Consider the following 18,436-nt stretch of genomic DNA (forward strand, 5'->3'; position numbering starts at 1 on the left):
TGGAGCCTTGGACCTACTGGCTAGCGCCGCTTCCTTCCACCAGGATTCCTGGCCCCACCAAGCGCTAGGCGGAGGCTCAGCGGGGGCGACTCCGGCAGGAGCCCAACCCTCACCTCCCCCGCCCCCACATCTGCTCTAGCTAAGAGAAAAAAAAAAAAAAAAAAATCCCGGACAGCATTGCTGAGTCCTGCCAAATCAGAAAAATAAATAAAAATAGACGTAGTGCAGGAGCGAGTTACAAGAAAGGTTTGTTCATCGATTTTCCTAAATGGAAAAGTTTTAAAGCATGAGGGTAAGTGAACGTCGAGCCTTTCTGATTCTGATTACTGTTATCAAGAGGTAGATTCCAGAAGCGATGGACGCTCTACGTAGCTAGATGAATTGGATAGAGGCCGCTGCGGTTAAAAATACACTTGGAAGATAAGAACACAGCTATTAGTTACGCACAAACACATGTTAATAAAGCATGTGAAGTAAGCAAACTAGTGGAGAGAATGATGTTTTTAACGACGGCGATCTATTTTAAAAGCTCTTAAAGTTCACAGTCTGTGGACTGGTCTTAGAAATAAGTAAACTTCAGAAATAACAGGCAAACAATTCCAATGGGAACCCAACAGCTTTATGGAAGAAGAAAATCGCAGCTACTTCCAAGGCGCTATTGTTACGATCACAAGAAGAAAGGCAGGCACAGCCTTCTTTCACCACTTGAACTTTCAATAGCTACAAAGTCTTGCAGTTACAGGCTTGTGCCAACTCGTCGGGCACCACCACCACGTTCCCCTCCCCCTGCCGCTGCGCCCCGAAAGCAACTGCGCTCCGCAGCTATTGCTCCCCAAGGGAGCTTCGCAGACGTGCAGACCACAGTCGCAGCCTTTAAGCAAAGTAACACCGGACGGCCCAGCAATTCACGGAGAGCTATTTACTAGTCATGGAATCGGCTGAGAAAAGCAAGTACGGAGATCAGGATCTCAGTCCCACTTAGGCCGAGTTTCTTTATTTTGGAAACTGTACCTGTTCCCTACTTAGGACTAGGGCCACTAACAAGTCCACGTTCCTTTTTTTGTCGCTTCTGCATGTACAGACATCTGCTCAAAAGTCTTCACAAAGAATAAATGCACACGGGTCAACACCCATTCCCCCCACCACTACCACCACCTGGAAAAGGCGGGGAGAATGATAGGAAAAGGAAGAAAAAATCAGTACCTCTGCTGTTCTCCAGAACTGTCAGCAGGGGCCGCTAACTCCACCTTTCCCGGGCAAAGGCAGCTACAGACCTGGGGTAGCGGGGGGCGCGGCCCTAGGTGCGCGCGCAGCCCCCGACGCTCCTAGAGGCAGCCTGGGCAGGGGGTTGGGGAGTGTGAGGCGGCGGGTAGGATTGCGGGTTCCTGCGGGTTGGTTGGGGGCCGGCTCCGGGACGTCTCCTTAGAATCCCACGGGGTTCGGAGACGGACCTGGCGGCCAAGACGGCTCGATCCCTGGCTGCGCTATTTAACGCCCAGATTTGGGCTGACGACCGCACGGTCAGTGCCAGCTGGTCCCCATCTCGTCCGTGCGTCCCAGGCGCGGTACCGCAGCCAGATGGTCCGGCCCCTACGGCCCGCGCGGTTTTCGGTCCTGCGCTCCACCCAACCCCGGTCGCCGAGGCTCCTTCTCTGCTCTCCACCGCTGATTTACATGCTAATTGTGTCTGGGAAAAGTTCTTTAATTGGCAGAATTAGGCAGAGCAAAGGAATTGTTTCACAGGTTGAACCAAATTAATTCCGGGTTTAGCTCCTTTCCTTAGAGAAACAAACAATTAAGTTGTTTTATTTGCTTTATGGATATATTGGAAATGCCCCACATCGGGTTTTAGGACATTGTTTAAAGGGACATTATTTTCAATATTAATATTGCATGTTTAATTTGTAGTAATGCTCAGCCAAGAAGCAAGTGATTAAAATTACCCAATTTAAAAGTATAGAATACGAGAGTTAAAGAATTGGAGTCTACTTTTTCACGGTCAAGAAATACCACCCAGAATCTTCCTGGCAATTACTAGATCCTAGTCTCACCATCCAAGTAGGAGCCGTCCTTCTGACCACGTGGTGTTACATTTCCACCTGCCAGAAGAGCTGCTCCCGGAGCTGGAAAAAAAGCCAGCTATTGTCGGGCTCCGGAAACACTCAGGGGAGCACCTGTGGGGAAGCCAGGCGATGGAACCTCATGACATCATTTCCCATATGTGCGCCTCGGACTCACTTCCAGAAGCCTGCCGTAAGTTTTCAGTAAAACCACTGCCCCTTCAAAGTCTTTGAAGTCTGCAATGCATATCCTGTCCCTTCAGGGAAAGAAAGCCAAAGACTTAAAGAATCACAAAGTGATTAGAAGGAGCTTTCGCTGTTTTTTAAAAAAGTGACATAAAGTGGAGTGTTTAAGGCCCTGGTCTCTGGAGGCCATCTGCAGGTAATGTAACTTAGCTAGTGACCTTGGGCGGGATTCACCTGTAAATGAGGATTCTTATTCTACTCACTCCCCAAGAAGCCTGTGATTACATTAGATGATCTTTGTAAGTCTGGAGTCCAAAGCACACACTGCTTTGTAAAGATTAAGTGGCACGTTGTCATCCTTGCCATCCTCCACATCAGTTCTACCATCCCATTTTAGAGGAGTTACATGGAGGCACAGAGAAAAGAAGTGGCTTGACCTGTGTCAGTGAGTGAGTCAGGGCTGGGAGCTACCTGTTATAACTCCTCCTCCCCTTCTTAAATGCCTGGTGGCAGCTCCCACTTCCCTCAGATCACCTGGAAAAAAGTGTGGAGGAAGATTAAAATAAAGCAGAAAGATAAACTCACTCAGGTTCCCTGCGAAGACCACGTCTAGCTGTTTGATCAGAATCTCTGCTTTGAGACAAAACGGGGTAATGAACTTGGGAGAAGAAAGGGCTGCTGCTACTCACAATTCCTTGAGGGTGTAAGTTCATGGGGACACACTCAGGGAGCACAGTTTGTACATACAGGCCATTATAATTTATAATCAAGAAACCTATCTGTACCCTCAGCCCCTTCTCCAAAATTTCCTCCACCTTTTTGCCTTAAGTCAGTGATTTTAAAATCCACTTGCACTTTTAGATGACCAGGGGAGCTCTTCAGTGATGCAAATCCCCAAGCTCAGGATTCTAATTCATCAGGAAGGACTGGGACCTAGACATGGGTAGGTTTTAAAACTCCAAAGATGATTCTCATTTGCAGCCAGGGATGAGAACCACGGTCACAATAAATCCTGGCTGTGTTCTAGACCAACTGCTTTTCCCCAGCCTTTTTCTTTTGGGGGCTGTTTCTTCTCCTTCTTGCCCCTTTATTCCTCTTCCTTAAGAAAGTGAGGTCCATTTCCTTGCTCCCCATGCTGCATTCAGGCCATTTCTCCTCTAAAAACCTCTGGCTGACCTTGGTGGCTATATTCTACACATACATTTGTGGTCTCATTTTAACCCATTCTTCAAAGACTTATTGACCTCCTATCTGTCCCTCCACCTGTCATCACTCATGGTAGTGTTAACATCCATATATCCACTGACCGGCTTTTCCATTTCTTGCCTTCCTCATCTATGCTGTCTTTGTCTGATCCCCTCTGCCACCCACTCCAGGCTTTATGCTGGACCTTATTATCAAAAAGGCCCCATCTTCCAGATCACTAATTCTGACATCCCACTTTCCAATCCCTTCTCCTTCAACCCTCCTTGCTCATGCACCCCTCTACATTCACTCTGATTTCTTGAGGACCTCCAGATTGTTGATTTTGCTTCTCTCTCAATCTGCCTACTCTCTCCCTTCTTTCATTCCTCTCTCTGTCTAGCATTGCTTCATAGTGTCAATCCCTCTCTCTTGCAAATACTTTCAATTCCTTTGCTCCTCTGTTTTTTGGTCCACATCTGTCTGACTAAAAGCTAGTTCTGAACTGTGTATACATCAGCAGTCTCTGCTCCTGAACTGGGCAGCTGAAGCCTGCTGGAAATCATGTAGGCAAGTTATTATCAACCTCAATCACATCCAAAGCACTGCCTTATTTCCGTTAGCCACTAACTTTTTCCCCTTAGCCAGATGTCTCACCCTTCATGCCTCGTACTTCCCTGAAAAAAAACACAGTCCATCAGAAGGGGACGTTTTTGCTTCCGTACTCATTATTTTCTAAGTGTCTCTTCTTATGAACGAGGCAGTGTCCCTCCTCCAGTAGGAGGCCAGTCCCTCCTGATGTTCCCAATAATTCACACATTCTCAGAAATTCTGTCCTATTTTCTCTAGACCCTCTCCTGCACCTGCCCATCAGCATGTAAGCAAGCTTCGGTCTTTCCCATCTTAGAAACAGCCCACCTTGGACCCCATTTCTTTCAAGCCACTCTCTTCTCTCCTCTCTTCCAAAGCCAGACATTCCCAGAGATTGTTGACAACCAGTGTTGCCACTTCCTGCTCTTTCATCAACTCAGTCCCCTTTTGCTAGTCTTCAGTGACAGTCGTGACAGTAATTACAGTAGATATTTTAACATTTTCATTTTATTTGAATTATCAGCAACAATGAACTTGTTTCTTCTGAAATATTCTCTGCTCTTTGCTTCCATGACACACCTCTGTCTCTTGGTTCTCCTCTCATTTTTGTTTAACGTAGTCTCTCTTTTGAGAAAATTGAAAGATTGTCAAAGACTAATTTAACCAACATCCCAATTTTCATTACTCAGAATTAATAACTGTTATTATTTTGTCATTTTTGTTTACTGTCTTTAAGAAATAAAACATGGTGGATAAAGCTTAACCTCCTTATCATCAATATCTTTTCTTACTCTCACTCTCATTTTCTTTTTTTTCATAAGTAATGCTATTATAAGTTTTCTGTGCATCCTTACAGCTTGTTTCTGTACTTTTACATATGCCATATGTATCTGTGACCAATATATAGCAATATTTTTTGTTTCTTTTACTCCCAAATTAACATTAAATTCTATTCTCTCTTGTCCTGTTATTCATTCTGCAGATTGTAGCCTAAGTTATCTTTGAAAGATACACATATGATCATGTCAAGCCCTGCTTGAAACACTTCAGAGGCATCCATAGGTACCCCCAAGCCCTAACACAGCCTTAACACTGTGCGTGATTAGTTTCTTGCCTACCTCTCTGCTCTCGTCTCTGCCATGCTCCCATCGCTGTCTTGCTTTCTTGCAGCATTACTGGTATTTCAGTTCCTGGAAAGCTCCATGTTCCTTCTTTCTAACTACAGGCCTGCCCTCGTGCTCCTGCCTGGAATACTGGAATTTCCCCTTCTCCCTGTTTACCTGGCTAACCCCTACTCATCCTTCAATGTCCCTGCCTCAAACAAGACTTCCCTGATAAGTCGTATTGCCCATTATGCATTCTCAAAGTATCCTGTGAATTTACTTCATAGTACATATCAGACATTACAGCTAGTATTAATATTGGGTGCAATTATTTGTTGAGTGCTTCTCTTTTCTGTTAAATCACAAGTTTCTCAAGTCTTTGAACTACATCTCTGTCATTTTCTCTTGTATCCCTAGCACTTAACCAAGAGTGAGGGTACATAAAGGAGGGCATGAGTTAGTGAAAGCGATGAGTTCCTTTTCAAGGATTCAGTAGGATAAATAATAGATCCTTAGATGGAAAGGATCATTTAAAAAGGAACAGAAAAAAAACCACTAGAAATATATATGCTCTTCTGATTTTGAGATTCTAGTTCCAAAGATGAACAAAATCTAGGCTTCTCCCAACACAGAATTTCAACTGTAAAGTGTCTAATTTGCTTTTTGAATGGGGAGAAAAAGATTTATAGATGAAAGTGATGAGTAAATATAACAATTACAAAAACAAGATGCTTGAAAATAAGATGCAATAGGAATATAAATAGAACTCTAGAAGACTCATGGAAGGAGATAAACTGAAATTTGAATTCACTGGGAACAATGTCAGATCATCTCCAAGGGCCAGCTCTACCAGCAAGCTGGAGTTGCTAACAGTGATTTACTGTCTGCCTCTCCATGAATAGCTTCACGGTGGGCCTCCCACCCTGTGTGTGACAACCATTCCACTGTACCATAGTGGAGCTTTGGCTCCATTCACTTCTGATATCAAATTATTGTTTGGGAAATTAAGAGAATGGTAGATTAGAAATAAGGTAATGAATGAACAATACATGTTAATTAAACCAGAGCTCCATTTTTTCCTCCACAAAAGCTCTTACATTGAGTTGAAATCTCTAGTTATGTAACACAAAGACTGTCTTTGGCCCTGTTTTCTTCTTTTTGTTCCAAAACAACTTCTTTTAATTGCCCCACCTACTAATATTTAGACTTAAAGATATCTATCGGGATGTGAGATTGTTTAAAAATGCAGTTACCTAAATGTAATTTATACTTTTCATAACCAGATAAACTGGTTGATTAAATACCACTTTGGAATTTGCTATTTGGCCAAAAGAATGATGAAAATGAAAATATACTTCTTTTTGAGAACTGCCTTTCAAGGCCTTTGCTTCCAGGTAGTGGAAGCCCTACTTGAAGAGAAGATTGTTCTGGCACGTGCTTAAATATAAAATTATGCTTCAATTTGTTCCAATTCTAGTTTTTAGATTATGTGAGAAAACTGTACTGATATCAACTGAAAGACATTTTCTGGGCTGTTTATTATAATGAATGTGTATTTAAGAGTAATTTTATAACCAGAGAAATGAAGACAACTAAGGGTGTTTTGTTTTCTTTAACATTGAAACTTTAAAACAGAAGACAGCTGTTTTAAACATCTCAACTTAGGCTGGATAATTGTGAACAATGAATGTACTTAAAAAATGATATGCTTGGATCGAAAGTACAGTTTTAATGAAGTATAAAAAACTACCTTGTTGAATATAAATTTATCATCTGAAAACTCCCCTGTACATATAATTATAAAAAATAAGGATGGTTTCCCAATATCTTAACTTGATCTTGAATTTTGGATTTTGTGCCTGGAACAAGTCTGTAGTTAACTGTCCTGTAAAATACTGACTAAACTAGTTAGATTTGAGTGTTTTCAGATATAACTTTTTTGGCTGGAATGAGTTTAAATGTTACATTTCAAAATAAATAATATATAATTCGGCCCTTTCCAAAAGTTTCAGATGATTCAGCCACTAGTTACCAGTGCGTGATTTGTACTTCACTAAATATAAGCGGAACAATTGATGTCGGTTTCTCTGTGAAACCTCTTAAATATATCTTTATTCATAACCAAGTACTTATTAATATAAACTAGAATGTTACATTTTAACATTTGAACCGAAAACCTACACACCTGTTTTCTTAAGAACTACTGTATTGTGTTATTTCATTATATTATTAAGACTCTTATAAATACATACGAGTTGATTTCCTCATAATTCCTCTCCCTTTCTTTGCATGCCTCAAAGCAATTGAGTCATTTCCTTTCTCCCAGTCACCTTTTAAAGGCTTTCCTTCTGTTGAAGCAAACTTTTGAAGGTCCCTAACCCTTTTCTCCTCCTCGCTATTACTGTTCCCTTCTATTCAATACTTTCTGAACAAGATTGCAGATTTGCATTTTTAAGTTATTACAGTCCAATGTTTGACTTTTTTTTTTTTTTTTTTTTTGCTAGATTCCCTTGCTTTTGGGGATTTCCTTTTTTTGTTTAATTCCTTAGTCAATACATTACCTTTTTAGGTTACTTATTTTATTGTAAACTGGTTAGCTATTTTTCTTGTAAAACACACCAAATAAACTTTAATAAAAATGGCATATGACAGCATTAATTAGCTAACTGTGGACCAAGAACTCGCCTGAGACTCTCAGGTTCCTTTCAGCGCGTTGTTGATGAAGGTGACTCAAGATGCAGCGATACTTATCAGCATTGCTTCTCCTGATCATGTAACAACATCCTCCTTCCAGCTGCTCAGACCTTACCATCTTGAGCAGTCCTTGACTCCTCCCTTTTTCCCATTTGTCACATCCAATTCATCAGCAAATCCTGTCGGCCTACCTTCAAAATATATCCAGAGTCTGATCACTTCTCCTTTTCACCATTGTCTCACTGGTCCAAGCCACCATCATTTCATCTGGGGTTTTTGCAATAGTTTTATAACTGGTTTCCCTGCTTCTGAACTTACTTCCCTTGAATCTAATCCCAAATAGCAGCCAGAATAATCCTTTAACTCAATCATTAAAATCATGTGCATTCTTTGGTCACAGTCAGTGTAAAAGCCAAAGCCCATACCACCTGGCTTCTGCCGCGCTCTGGCCTTGGCTTTTCCACTTCTCCCCACCTCTCACTCTACTCTGGCCACCCTGCCTCCTGCCCATTCCCACCTCAAGAACAAGAAACTCTTGTTTCTTCCTATTCCTGCAAAACCATTTCCTCTGGTATCCATAGGGCTCATTCCATCATCTCCTGCAGGTCCTTGCTCCCACGTCAGTGTCTCAGCCAGGCCTCCCTGACCATATAAATAACAACTCCCCATACTTCTTCCTACTCCCCTTACCCTATTCTACTTCTCCTCATAGCACTTATTGCCATCTGACCCTGTATGTATTTACCTGTTTGTTTAATGACTGTCTCCTACCACTTAGTGGTAAGCTTCATCAGGGCAGAAGCAGGCTCTTTCATTAGCCACAGTATTGCCGGCAATTAGAATAGCACCTGGTACAATCCTATACCTGCAGTCAATATTTGCTGAGTGATTGAGTGAATAACCACATTTTACCACATTTAATGTCTATCACATTAGGGCCACTGAGGCAAGTATTATAAACTAGGTAATGTTAAAAGCAAATGAGCAGCTTTCTGTCAAGAAATGCTCCCAAATGTAGTGGTTTTAAAAAATGTACTTTATTTTTCTAACGTTACAGTAGACAGCCTGTGGTACTTTTTTAAAAAATCCAGTTTGCTGGATGACGCTACTTGCTGGTTATTTCAGATGTTCACTTCCACAGACCACGAGGAATAGGAGAGCTAGCCTTATATCATCACCTCCATCTAGGCATCTATGATCTATGTTAGTGAGCTGGAGCTGCTAAAACAAAATACCACAGGCTTCATGGCTTAAACAACAGAAATTTATTTCCTCAAAATTCTGGAGACTGGAAGTCTAAGATCCAGGTTCTGGCCAGTTTGTCTTCTGGCGAAGTCTCTTTCTCCTGCTGGCTTACAGTACAACAGCTTCTCACCATGTCCTCACATGGCTTCTCTTTGATGCATGAGAGCAGAGAGAGAGACAAATATTGAGACAGAGTTAGTTCTCTGGTGTTTCTTCTTAGAAGGGTACTCACTAATCCCATAGAATCAAGGCCCCACCCTATGACCTCATGTAAGCTTCCTTACTCCTAATACTGTCACATTGGAGATTAAGGTTTCAACATATGAAATTTGAGTGAACACAAACATTGAGACCTTAACAGCCTCCCTTTGAGGCTTAGCTCAGTCCTGTGGTATCCCAGGCCCGCTCTTGCCTGGGCTGGCTTACATAAAGGAGAGGCTAGCAGGGCTAGTGGCTTGAATCTCACGTTCAGAAAAGTTCTCGGATGATCTATTTTGACCTTTTCTTCAAAATGTTCACACATACCATAAACATTAAAATGTTATATATAACATATTTATGTGTATATAAAATATATAAAAAACATACATAAAATACATACCCCAAAGCATTGCACTTTTATTTTACAAATTAAATATTAATATTTGCACAGGTAAAGCCTGTTTTAGCACTTGTTATTTTTTTCATGGAATGGAAGGATGAACGGTCTGGCCCTACCTCAGAGGCCTTCTCTTCTAGATTTGGACACAATGTCCACCAAGCTGACCCTCCTTATTAATCTTATCTCAACATTGGCCCTTCCTGGCAGCAATTCTTTCCTCTGTTTTACTCTCTGTACAGCTGTGTGATTCTTGTCCCCGAACTGGGACTCCTACCCATCTCTTGCCTTCCAAATCTTCTTTTTATAATCTTTTCTTCTCTGGGACTTCTCCAAAATGAACAAGGCCTCCCATACCCGCAGTGTCTTCACTGACTCATCTTTCCATCCTCTAGTTCACCCCTACTATAGCAGGCAAAAGGATCCCAAGCACTTTGTGGAGATTTTTGAGTAACAAGATCTTTATCGATTGTCAGCGTAGATGCAAAAACATGAAACCTGCTCCCCCATGATGGTGTTCACAGAGAAGCCTCTACATGGGCATAGAGACCAGTTCTATAAAATGAGGGGCTCTGCTGAGACATTGTTTGGCTCTTGGGGAAGCAGCATGTGTGTGAAAAAGCAAAGGTTTGAGGCCTAGAAAATCCAGGTAAGCCCAGACAATCCTGAGCCTTTTCTTGTTTCTTCTGAGATTATGGATCTGAAATCTCCAAGCAAAAATTGTTTGGAGTACAAAAAAGACCCTAGTGAATAAACATGGCAAGCATGCTCCTGAAGCTTTATGGGGGAATGTGTGATTTCCCCATCAATTGTCCCAGTGTTCTCTGCATTGGCATAATTCAGGTCTGGAGTCACCCTTCCAGGGTGACTGTGAAAAAGCCCATAATTGAGGCTCACATTTCCCTGGAATCGAACTGGTGTGTGGGGATTAAGGTACTTGCCGCAAAGACATCTTCCAACTTCCTTTGATAACAAATTTGGGACAAAGATTCTATTTTTAAAAACTACACACAAAAAAAGTAGTGATAATGGAAAAAAGATAAACTGAAAGCATGCAAAGTTTTTAAAAAGACAAAAGTAGAACATTATCAAAGCAGCATCCTTCTGGGCTACGATCTTCCCCAAACACTGAAAAAATGGCCTTCTGGCTACTATTCTAAGAGCTTTGGAGTATTATCCTATTTAGTTTTCATAATAATGATTCTAATGTGTAAGGCCTTTTATGATTTCCATTAAACAGACAGGCAAATGTGGCAACCAAATATTAAGAAGACTTGGCCAAAATTTTACAGGTGTGAAATGACCCAGGCAGAGTTGGCACCCACCCACCTACTGCTCTGCATAGTCAGGCAAAGAGGGTACACATCTTCTATGCAGTTGGTTCCTTGTTTCAGCCATTTGGAAAAATGCACAGAAGTCCAAAATGTCTTTGAGGCATAAGGTTACTGCTAATTTAACAAAATATAGGTAGGTTCAAAATGCGTGTAATGTTATGGCGAATCTTTCTCTAACACAAGTTCAGCAAATTGTTTACATTTAAATGTGTACTCATTGAAACAAAAACCAAATTACGTGAAAATTTTAATTATGAAAGGGATAAAGCAGAGGTTGGTGATTTATGGAAAAGATTATTTGCTTTTGAGAGGGATCAAGGTTGAAGAAAGCTCTTGATTTAGGCTTAATGTCTAACCGTACTAAAATTATACTTACAACGTATGTCTGTTGCATGAAGAATGAATGTACTGTAGGTTCTGTGCTTTCAAGTGTGTGCTCAATTTCTTCCAGACACGGGCATGGCTGTGTACACCAGCTGATTTTCCTCTTGAGCTGGTTCCGGAAACTGTGAAATATCAAAATGTTTTCTCTTCTTAGAATATGAGCTTCTAACAACAATGAAAAAAGTCAACTCCCTGCACTGGGATAACTGACTATCCACTTGAAAAATAGTAAACTTAACTCCTATCTCACACCACTTTTGGCAATAAATTTCAGATGGATTAAATATCTAAAAGTAAAAGAAAAACAAAAACAAAATATCAGGGTTAAAAATATGAGGGTTAAATGAGTATATGAGATAACACAATTATGATCTTGGGGGAGAAAATGCCTTTTTAAGGCACTAAAAGCAAAACCTGTAAAGGAAAAAATTAAAAATTGTGACTATTTTCAAAATAAAAACTTTCCAAGACAAAATATACCATAAATAATGTAAGAAAAGAAAAAAAAAGAAGGTAGATGAAGAGAAAATATTTGCAACCTAATTTACAGATAAAGGATTAGCATATAGAATATATAAGGGAGTTATACAAATTTAATAAGATATTGATAAACAATTTGATAGGTAAAAGTGGGAAAAACACATAAAGGGGTAATACTTAGGAAGAAATGAAATTGGTCGATATATGTCCCAGATGTTCAACTTCAACATCAATCAGGAGAATACAAATTTAAGTAGTAAGATAATATTTTCTGGTACTCATCAGATTGACGAAGATATTAATACCAAATGTTGACAAATATATGTTGACAGTACCAAATGTTCAAGCAACCTCATAAATTACTAGTGAGAATATGAACTGGTATAGCCACCTGAGAGGACAATTGGACAGTATCTATTAAAATTGATAATGGGCCAGACATGGTGGCTCAGGCCTATAATCCCAGCACTTTGGGAGGCCAAGATGGGCAGATCACAAGGTCAGAAGTTCGAGACCAGCCTGACCAACATGATGAAACCCCATCTCTACTAAAAAAAATACAAAAATTAGCTGGGCGTGGTGATAGATTCTTGTAATTCCAGCTACTCAGGAATCTAAGGCCGGAGAATTGCTTAAACCCCATAGGCAGAGGTTGCAGTGAGCCAAGAAAGTGCCATTGCACTCCAGTCTCGGTGACAGAGCAAGACTCCATCTCAAGCAAACAAACAAACAAATTGGATGATGTGCATATTCTGTGATCCAGCAAGTCATCTTTGAGAAATATTCACCTTTGTATACAAAAAGGCATGTATAAAGATTCTCATTGCAGAATTGTTGATTGAAAAAAAAGAAATTAATTAAATGCCTATCAATATGGTGATAGTTACTTAAAACAGTTAATAGACTGGGCAGAGATTAGTCAATGGTTACAAGGCTACAGTTAGATAGGCGAAATAAGTTCTGTGTTCTATTTTATACTAGAGACTAGAGTTAACAATAATGGATTGTATATTTCAAAATACTTGAAGATAGGCTTTTTAATGTTCTCATCACAAATGATAAATGTGAAAGGTGATAGATATGCTAATTACCCTGATTTTATCATTATACAACGTATACATGTATGAAAACAGCACATTGTACCCCATAAATGTGTACAAATTATATGTCAATCAGAAAAAATACAATAGTTAATAGGATCTGGTAATTATATATCAGAATATTATGCAGCTCCAGTACCCATAACTACTATGAAAATTCACCAAGACATATTTTACAAAAAACAAGTTAAAAATGCCTGTGCACAGGAAGAGTTTTCAAATGCACATAATAAAAATAACTTTATAAATCTAAGGGTACATTTTATTTTCTTTTTGAGAAAAAAATCTGAATACATGCTTGTACTTGGAAATTGATTATGGGGATCAGAATTGGGGAAGAAGCATCTAGGTACAGGAGGGCATTGATATGGACTGAACATGTGTGTACCTTCAAAATTCATATGTTGAAGCCCTAACCCCCAGTGTGGCTGAATTTGGAATAAGGAAATGATTAGGATTAGATGAGGTCAGAAGGGGCAGGATGGGTTCCTGAATCGATGGGATTATTGTCCTTATAAGAAGAGACACAGCCAGGCATGGTGGCTCATGCCTGTAATCCCAGCATTTTGGGAGGCTGAGGCAGGCAGATTACTTGAGGTCAGGAATTTGAGACCAGCCTGGCCAACATGGCAAAACCCTGTCTCTACTAAAAATACAAAAATTAGTCAGGCGTGGTGGCATGAGCCTGTAATCCCAGCTACTCCAGAAGCTGAGGCAGGAGAATCGCTTGAACCCAGGAGGTGGAGGTTGCAGTAAACCAAGATTGCACCATGCACTCTAGGTTACAGAGTGAAAATTCATCTTAAAACAACAAAAAAGAGAGACACCAGAGAACTCTCTCTTCTCCCTCAATCCCTTTCTTTTTCTTTCTCTTTTCTTGCACAGCAGGGAACAAAGTCCATATGAAGATACAGTGAGAAGGCAAGAAGGCATTCATCTGCAAGCCAGGAAGAGAGCCCTTACCAGAAACCAAACGCTGTGAGAACTTGATCTTGGAATTCCCAGCCTCCAGAGCTGTGAGAAAATAAATTTCTGTTGTCTAAGCCACACAGTCTGTAGTATACTGTAATGTACTGTTATGGCAGCCTGAGCAGATTACGACAGGTGTCAAAGAGGACTTCAGCCTTAGCTGAAATGTTAGATGTAACATTTTAATGTTTTAGAATGAGAATGTATTTATGTATGACTCATGTGATTAGAACATTAACTTCTTAAAGTCAACTTTCTCTTCCCTCTTCCCCCATAATCGCCCTTTTTTCCTTTATCTTCCTTTGAGCAATATTAATCAAGGCCTGTGGCAGACATATACATTCTGAGCCTTCCAGCAACATTTTTCAAAAAGACCTGTCTTCAGGTCAAGGTCCCTAAAAATAAATCTTCTCACCACAGAACACAGGGGTGTGTTTATTTAGTTTTGTTTAATAAAATATTTATTGAACTCTTATTGAAGTTCAATTAACTTTATTCATTATAAGATAATATTATACTAACACTGTCACAAATTTAAAGACAAGACAATTTCCTCATTACACCTCCACTGGAAACACAACCATGATTTCCATTTTTAGGCATTCCTTTCTAGGCTATCTATACGCTTACCGTTTTGTTTTTTTTTTTTTGGCAGTCATCAAATGGTTTATATAATTTTGTACATATCTTTTTTCACAGCATAAAACCTTTATAATTGCCATTTTAATGGTTACTCAACATTTTATTCAGTTTTAATTGACTTATCTATTCCCGTGTGGTTGACATCTAGGCCATTTCCAACTTTTTATTATAGATAATGTTGAATAAACATTTTCACATACATGAATTTTAAAATTTGAGTTATTTCCTTAAAATAAATTCTTCGGGGTATTACTAAACCACATGATACAAGCAGATTTTATGACTATTGATCAAAATTATTCAATAGAGTTCCAAAGCTTCGTGCCAATTAATAATGCCACCAGCAATGTGCAAATATACTGCATTTTCAGCATTGATTATACAATGTCAAGGTTTTTGGCAATGTAAAAACTTTGGAGGGGAATGCCTCAGATCATCTAAGACTACTTGGTAAGCTGATTGAAAACCATAGAATTACATAAAAGGACATGGATTATCTTTCCCAGCTCAGCGTCCATCCCCTTTCTCTAGGAACTGCACCTTGAGGTCTTCCGCTCTCTCAATCCATGTGGTTTGACAGGACTCCAGTCCCACCCTCAAATTTAAGAATTCAACCTGTGACCCAGGTTGGTCACGGGTCTTTCTTTCTCCCTCTCTCTTCCTCAATTTATCTCTCTCTCACACACACTCGGGGCAGGGGGTAGATCCAAAAACAAACAAAGCAGAGCCAAGAGGAAAGAGTAAGTCCTGGTGACAGTGTTTGAGTCCCTTGATCCAGCTGGCAATGATGCCAGACTACCCTGGGATTCAGGGCCACTATGTAGAGTTGAGCCAATTGTGAACTGCAAAGCATTCCCAGCCAAAGGGGTAAGTGGCTGCTGAAATCTGTTGTGTGCATCTGGGAGGAAGGGTGTGTCTATTCAGAGAAAGAGACTTGTTTATTGTTTTGTTTTGTTATTTGTTTGTTTCATTTTGTTTTGTTTTATTTTTCATTAAAGGTTCCCATTGCTTGCCAAGCCAAATGCTCACTCAGGAGCCCTTTTTTCTATTCTCAGAAGGTGCTATGCAGGCTGCCAGTAGCTTTGCAGTTATGTGAAACAATAAATCTCCCCTCTTAACTGAAGTCAGTTTGAGGTCTCTTTCTGTCACTTAGAGCTGAATGAATCCTGATTAATACATCAAAGTAAGGGATTTTAAAGCTGGGAGAGATCTTAAAAATTCCTGAGTACCTAGTGGATACTTACAGATGAAGAAACTGAGGAGTTTAGCAACTTGCCCAAAATCATCATACCTCCATGTAAACAGCAGGATAGCACTAAGAGACCGGGTCCCAAGTTAGTATTCTTTGTAACAAAAATATGCTGCCCTTCTATTTACTACCTCTGATATCATATTATAAGCTTGGGTTTGAGAATCAGACACTTCAAAGATAGTTTATCTCCTCTCAGCTACTCTGGCTATAATGTTGCTGCCCCAAAGTCAATATTGGCCTCTTGAGTCACCTTTGTGACTCAATCACCAATATTTCTAAAACTTAAGATGTGATTTGGTTTGCTGTGTATAAGAAGTTGACTCAGAAAGAGTCAAAACGCTAGCATTAATTTGTGAGGATACTATGATTAAGGAAATTAAACGCTGTACCCTTTAGCCTAAGATTTAAAGAAATAATTTTTAGATCTATTTACACCTATCCTTTAGCTGTTATTAAATACTATTTAATTTGTGTGTGGTTGTTTCTGAGGTTTAAGCAGAGGATTCATCATAGGACTGTGCAGACTCAAAGCTAAGGTCTCAAGAATGTTGGCCCCAGGCCAGGAACCAATGAAATGCTAAAAGGCCTTAGTGTGTCTTCTGGTCACTCCCCATTCGGTTAATCACTCCCCTTTCCTTTGGATATTCCTGAATTTTATTTATCCTGGAGAATCTGTCTTCTGCTCCATATGCCTGCTTAAGATGAAAAAGCAGGGAGCTTTCAGCTTTTTGATAAATATAATGAAAGACTGCCCAATTTTTCTGGGATTCTGTCAAATCCTGTTGTAGTCTCTTCCCAGACAGAAGGGAGTAATTTTCTTCCACCAGACAGCCTTCTCTCAACCCAAATTTGCCCTGCGACAATATCAAATCTGATTATCTGCTAAACTCTATAGATGTCTTCTTGTTTTGAGGCCTAGTGTTTTTGACAGTGACCTTTGAACAAATTACTTTTTAAAGTGTAGGTCCTTTGCCTTCTGCTCATTGTGAAACCCATCTCAACAGAACTCTCAAACTAGCTCCTCCTCTTATCTCATTTTGCCGGTGAAAAGGTATTCAGAGAAAGGCATGGAGTGGGTGTTATCAACCCACAGCTGCCCCTCCTCTCACTAGGAGCTGGACCCTGCCCCTGAGCTTGGATTTTTATCTCCTCCTGCCTTTCAGGAAACTTCCACTATCTATGCACCTTTGTATCATGCTTTAATCATGCTCAAGTCTCACCTACTTAAAAAAAATTTCTTAAGCCAAAATTTCCCTTCAGATATCACCCTGCCTTATTTTGTCCGCTTTAGCCCATAGTTGCTAAAGATTTGTCTGCAAGCACCATCTCTACTTCCTGATTTACACCATTCCATATAGGCCTCCTTTTTAAATCTTTCCATACAATCAGCTTTGGCTAAAGGTGCTAACCAAAGATACCTAAATGACCCAAACACAGTAGATCCTTCCTGAGCACTTGCTTACAATTTCCCTGCTGACTCCTTCTCTTCCATCTGGTCTCCAAACATTTGGGATCTGCAATGGGCCCCGTTTGCTTTTCTCTACATTCTTATTCATTCCTATGATTTTAAAGACCATCCATGTGTGATGACTCCTGAATCTGCATCTTCAGTCCGTAGCCCTTTTCTGAGAATCAGCTCCATACGCTCGATTGCCTGTTTGACACCTCCATTTAGATGCCACATAGACATCATGACCCAAACAGGACTTCGCGTTTCTCCCCATACCTGATCCACGCTCAGTCTTCTCCATCTCCGTTTCCAGACTAGAAACTCAGGGACATGAACTGATTCCTCTTTACCCCTCATAATTAATCTAACATCAACTTCTATCTGTTCCATTTTCAAAATATATCACATCATTCTCTTCCTTCTTTTATGTTCCAGTGCCACCCACCCTGTTGAAGCCACTATAGTTTCTCAGTTGTTCTGCTGCAACTAAGTTGTTTCTTGAGTCTGGTCTTGCTTCTGTTTAACCCATTATTCCTACGTCAACCAGAATAAAGATACAAATTTCTTTATCATGCTCTGTTGCATAAAACCATTTCGTTATTTGCCACTGAACTTAAATCCCTTCCATGATCTACAAGGCTTGGATAATCTTCTAGAATGTAAGCTTCCTGAGGGCAGTTATCACTACTACCTTGTTCTCTATTTTATCCCTAGTGCTTAACATCAAATTTAACACAGAGAAAGAATTTGATAGATATTTTTGAAAATATATCAAAATATATTTTGATATATTTTCAACATATTTATTTATATTTGATATAAATCAATTATATAAATATATGTTTATATAAATATATATGTTTATATATGTTTATATAAATATATATGTTCATATATGTTTATATAAATATATATATTTATATATTTATCAGTATATACGGCACTCATCACACTATATGTGGCGTTTTTAAAATGCTTTTTGTAAACTAGTATGTGAGCTCTGTGGAAACAGAAATCATGAATTTCCTTCTTCAACCCTTTATACCTAACAGTGAGCAAAAGAGTTTGTAATAATTATAAAATAATTAGAAATGATGGATTCCATACATGGCAATATAGTTGTTGCAGAGTGTAAGAGGTATGAAAGAAATTAGATATCTAACACA

At 39.7% G+C, this 18,436-nt stretch overlaps 1 long non-coding RNA gene across 1 annotated transcript; it reads left to right on the plus strand.

Annotated features, from left to right (window-relative positions):
- Nucleotides 1-2,781: 2,781 nt before the first annotated feature.
- On the plus strand, nucleotides 2,782-15,691 carry LOC108285047. Its single transcript, XR_005195971.1, has 3 exons — nucleotides 2,782-2,949; nucleotides 5,002-5,081; nucleotides 13,843-15,691. It is a non-coding gene; the product is annotated as an uncharacterized LOC108285047 (long non-coding RNA).
- Nucleotides 15,692-18,436: the final 2,745 nt, after the last annotated feature.

Source organism: Cebus imitator, unplaced genomic scaffold (assembly GCF_001604975.1).
Source record: "Cebus imitator isolate Cc_AM_T3 unplaced genomic scaffold, Cebus_imitator-1.0 Scaffold288, whole genome shotgun sequence".
NCBI lineage: Eukaryota > Metazoa > Chordata > Mammalia > Primates > Cebidae > Cebus > Cebus imitator.